The following is a 5,480-nucleotide window of genomic DNA, read 5'->3' as shown; positions in this document are numbered from 1 at the left end:
CCCGGTCTTAGCGATGCGCATTCACGTGAATGCCCACGCACTACGCCTAGAATCGTGCGTTGCTTGGATATATTGTTAACAATCTCCCGCTATCTTGCTAATTTGTAATTGATTCATTTGTTATTATGGAGTATCTGGAGGAGAAAGGCAACTGGGTAGACATTGAGATCCGAAAATGAAAAGATCCTGCACAAGAACACGCTGACTGAAATCAACGCTGAATCAAACAAGAAAACTTGGAAAGAAAATTCGGAGGCCATTAATAGTTGCTCTAAATCAGAAAGCCTGCGTTTGTACACTTATCAAGTTTCAAACTGTATTTAGAAATCCAAAAAAAAAACGCAGGTGGCACATATAGGCCTCGGTCCGGTGTCAGCTCCTCAATAAGATCAAACAGATCTCTGCTATAGATACGAAACCTCTCAATCAGCTCCTCGTAGTTATATATCTCTAATGAATTGCTTAACCCGTCTAAATGCTTGCTTGTTGTCAATTCCATGTATGAGACACGCTGTGTCGTTACTATAGAAACGGGCCTGATTTTGACTTTAGCCTACACTGACTTAAAGCTTAACCCTTGAAGATGGTGCAACTGGACTAACTATTTGATCGCCTAGTTATGACCGACTAAAACCAGGCGTAACCCATCCCCTTTTCAATTGTATCTCTTTCATTGGCAGGGGGGGGCACTAGCACATTTGAGCTCGTGTATTGTGGCTACATATATAAGGGATAATGTACATCAAGCTCTACATCCTTATCGTGAAATATCGGGAAATAAACCCAGACAGATTGATCAGCCTCAAGGGGATTTATTTCATGATAATGACCTGCTGTGTGTTCATTACCTCGCTGATGACACGGCTTACATAGGAAATCAATAACTTTACTTACAATAGAACAGCAAACCATTGTATTGATCTAGAAATGCTTTAATTACTTAAATAAAAAAATAAAATAAAGTAGTCTGTTGAGTCTACGGTTGTTTAGTGTCCATAGCAACGGTGGGTTACCCACGACAGAGGCCTGCTATTCATTAATAGACCGCTGACTGTTGAATGCCGTTATGGACCAATCAGAATCGAGTTTTCAACAAAGCCGTGTTATAAATGTTATAATTAGTCATCATGTCACCTTAACACTCGCAATCATTACCTAAATGTGTATAATTATCAAAACGCAGCTATTCCGTTATGTCTCTGATAGGCTACTCAATTATATTCAAAATGGCAAAAGAGCTCATTCAATTGTTAGCAAAGGTCATGAGAGACAACATATTAACATATACTTCAACAAATGTGTGGTTGCAGAGACACACTATTAGGACATATGTATTCTAAAAAGGTAGAGTTGCATCATGTCTGTACGTTGTCGAATACATGCACTCAGCCACCCAAAATCTCAGCGACCCAAAATCTCTGTAATATAGTCTATAAAAGTACATTCACATTTGGTATCATATCATGACATATAGAATACAACCTCATACCAACCTTCCAGAACAAGATTTTGTTAGCCGCCTAAGCCTTCATGTCCGGCTGTAGTTTTGGCTGTTTTGCTTTGATTTTGCTCCAAATGATCATGCCGGGCATTTCCATCCACAGCACTTCAAATTACACAGGTGGCTGAATATTACACATAACAACAGCTTAAGACCTCCTTACTTACTGCTTAGTTTCATGAGGGGTAATGCTAAGACACTGTGCACACCCTTGGTCTAAAGGAAATGTTTTATTTTTTTGAGGCAGAGGCTTATAAGAGTCTTTTTCGAGGTAGACCTCTTCAAGGCATCTCTCACTACTTTACCATCGCAATTCTGGGTGGATAAATAGCTTTGACACATTTTGCCATTAACTCCCATCAACACATCTCACGGCAGCCAATTTTGAGACTGAATGAAGATCTCAGGTCACGGTGGCTGGGAACTATTGCTGCATGACGAGAGACAGCGGGAGAGCAGAGGAAGGGGAGGCGAGAGAAAGAGAGACGGTACAACAACGGGGACTTATGTTGCGTGGGCATCGGAAAACCAGAGTGTTTTGATGATTAACACCGAAAGAAGACACCAGAGACTACACTGACTTTATTCTACTTCAAATTTTCTCCACACCCCGCTGAGGAAGTCTCTCGATCAGTACACTAGGAGAGAAGAAGGTGTGATCTCACCACAGTGGGAAGATGGTTTCCCTATCCAGACGACCATTTGGAGATAACCACCCTTTGCACAAGACACCCGGCCATTCCTGTTCTGCAGGTGCAATGTCACCATGTTTTAACATGGCTACTTCTTAAAGATAAGCCACCAGTTCCTACACACAAAACACACAAAAAGTAACACAAAAAGACACCAAATAGTTTTTTTTTTTTTTTTTTACATGACAGAATATCCTTGGATTATAGCCAGGCAGGATATCCATCGTAGATGTGTAGTGCCATGGCACAAATGATACACATTATTCCAAATATGCTGAGTAAATTGCTATAACCAATTCTCTTTTCTTAGGAGATCTAAGTCTGTATGATAATATCTAGGGGCGCAGATTCAAATTCACCAAATGAGTGCAAGTGATCCACACACATGGTTTCCCATTACACAGATATAAGACAGAATGAAGGAAGGAAAGGAATATTGTCAGTATGCCACCATGTAGTCTAAAGCTCCTACAGACAAATGTGAAGGACATACATCCAAGGAAACTAGGAAACAAAACTAGCAGCACTCTTTAAACTCAGCAACATTAAAGTGTCCAAAGCACAAGGATACCAGTCGTAAAGCACTGAATATCTTATTTATTGGTGTTTCTCTGTCTGTTTTAGATCTGCTGTAGATTGATAACCCCAATGATATTCTGCTTACTGCATACTGCTGTATTTACTGCTGTTAGTTGGGCTAGTTGCCGTGTGTTTTTCACCTTTGGTTGGTAGCTTAGTAGCCAATGTGCTTATAAGGTTGGATTGGTCAGGGGGCATTGTCACTACCTGGAGCTTGCACTTAAACGGAGCCTGGGTCTGTTGAAGGTGGCATTGCTGTCTTTAGGCTATGATAGCCATAGGATAGGATAGGTGTATTGTATTGTATTTATTTATTTATTTTTCTTTTCTTTTCACCTTTGGTTGGTAGTTTGGTAGCCAGCGTGCTTGTAAGGTTAGTTTGGACAGGGGCCTCTGAATATGTGTTTTCCTTGGATTTTGGCACAAGGGATTATAACATCTGATCCTGTGTATTAATGAAATGGAAAATTAGAGAAGAGAAGATATATGATTATTATTATGGGTATTATTATTATTATTATGGATGACCCTTCCATTTAAGAATACCTGTCTAAGCTAGACTAAAACCAATTCAATGTTTTTTGTTTTCAGCAGGCTTGACTGCTATAAGTATTTATAAGTCTCACAAAAAAATATGCCAGAATGTTGACACTATGCACCAGGAACACAGACAACATGTCGCCAGAGTGAAGATCATTGCACTGCTTTTCTGTTGGTCATTGAGTTCAAAATATTTCTAATTGTTTATAAAGCACTTAGCAGTTGAGGACTGAAATACATAGCATAACGGTGTTTATGTTACAATGCCACTTTGGCCCCCAGGTCACCTTCTGCTTATGGTTCCCAGGGTTTGAATCAAGCATGCTGGGATCTGATTTCTGTTCAATTTTATGTCACACAAATCTGGAACAAAGTTCCAGAAGATTGGTTGTTTTTTATTGTTATTAATGCGTTGTCCATTAAAACTAATGTTAAATGTGTTTTCCTGCCATAAGCACTTTAATTTGTCTGTATTGGCCGAAGGTGGTGGTGCAGCTGTGACCATATTTGTTATAGGGTTTTTCTCGTTTGAAAGCTTCAAAGTTATATACCTACCAGACAGGATACAGTACAATACAAGATCAATTCATGTGAAGACAAAGACAAGCAAATTACTGAGTGCAGAAAGGGCTTAGTGCAAAGAAAAGAGTCTGAATTTTTTATATTTCTGAGTTGGAACACTATCTTCTACCTGAAGGGAGAAGCTCAAACTCCTTCTGCAGGGGATGGATAGATACAGATACCGACCCAATATGGGATGAGCCTGTGTTTGATGCACCCCAATAATTTTGCTGGCCACCCTGACGAGACGACCATGCCTATTCTTATTGACCTGAGTCAGGTTCCTAAACCACATCACAATACAAAAAGACAGCACACACTCAATTAAAGTATGTATTTTAGCTTTCTTAATTCCCTCTCCTTGGTTGCATCACCTATATTAAAAGCAGTCTTCCTTTGACTCATCAAAATATTAGTCTTTCAGAAGACTTTTACTTCCTTGGTAGGGATCACAGAGTTTTTACCAAACCCAATGTAGCTAGCTCTAGCGTCTGTCAGTTCATTTATATCGTCTGAGGAGTCCAAGAACACTGACCAGACTGTGCACTCAAAGCAGCCCTGAAGGGCAAGGCTCCAGCCTTTGCTTCACCACCTGCTCACGCTGCAACACAGTCTTATAGTTGGTAGGAGGTGGACTACATTATGATCTGATGAGGTGGACCTCAGTGGACCTCTGAGTGGGGGTCCACTAACAGATTTATAAACCCTGCCTTTGGGGTGCTCCACACTGGTCTCAGGGCAGCTGCAGCCTTTTTATTTTTTCATTAACCTTTATTTTACCAGGAATATTCCCATTGGGATTGAAAATCTATTTTCCAAGGGAGTCCTGGCCTAGACGGCAGCATAAAAACATAAAAGTTTCACATTTAAAGAAAACAAAATTTCACATTTAAAATAAAATGGGAAACAAAAAACACAATAAGACAAATCACTTTGGGCTGGTCCACACTAGTCTCAGGGCAGCTGCTGCCCTTGGGGTAGTCCACACTAGTCTGAGGGCAGCAGCAGCCCTTGGGGTAGACCACAGTGGGCTCAGGGCCCTTGGGGTAGTCCACAGTGGGCTGAGGGCAGCAGCCCTTGAGGTAGTCCACAGTGGGCTCAGGGCAGCTGCTGCCTTTGGCGTAGTCCACAGTTGGCTCAGGGCAGGTGCTGCAGGGCTGGACCATAGTGGGCTCAGGGCAGGTGCTGTCAGTCTGGATCTCTCCTTCCAGGCTGATGAAGGGATGCTCCAGCAGTGCACGTGGTGTGATGCGCTGGTCACAGTCCAGATGCAGCATCTTCTTTAACAGATCCGTGAAGCTGGGTGGGATAGGTTGGTCTGGCTTGTTTCCATCCTTCAGGTTAAAAGTGAAATAATTTAGAAGATGGGACACAACATGACCAATGCATGTAAGTCTACAACGTGACTGGATCAACACCTACCTCGACAACCACCTCCAGAGAGATGAAAAATAACAATCTGGGCCGTTCCTTGTGCACCTCATACTCTCCTTATACTCCTGTTTTGTCTGGAAAATAGCCTCTGTTTTGGTTAAGTTCTATTGACCCGTAGAGACTGTAAGACAGGTGGACAGACAGACATGTATAGTGATACCTTGAGTCTCTAG

Source organism: Micromesistius poutassou (assembly GCF_964030765.1).
Source record: "Micromesistius poutassou genome assembly, chromosome: 9".
Lineage (NCBI taxonomy): Eukaryota > Metazoa > Chordata > Actinopteri > Gadiformes > Gadidae > Micromesistius > Micromesistius poutassou.
The sequence above is the reverse complement of the archived record's forward strand: the minus strand, read 5'-3'. Positions refer to the sequence as shown.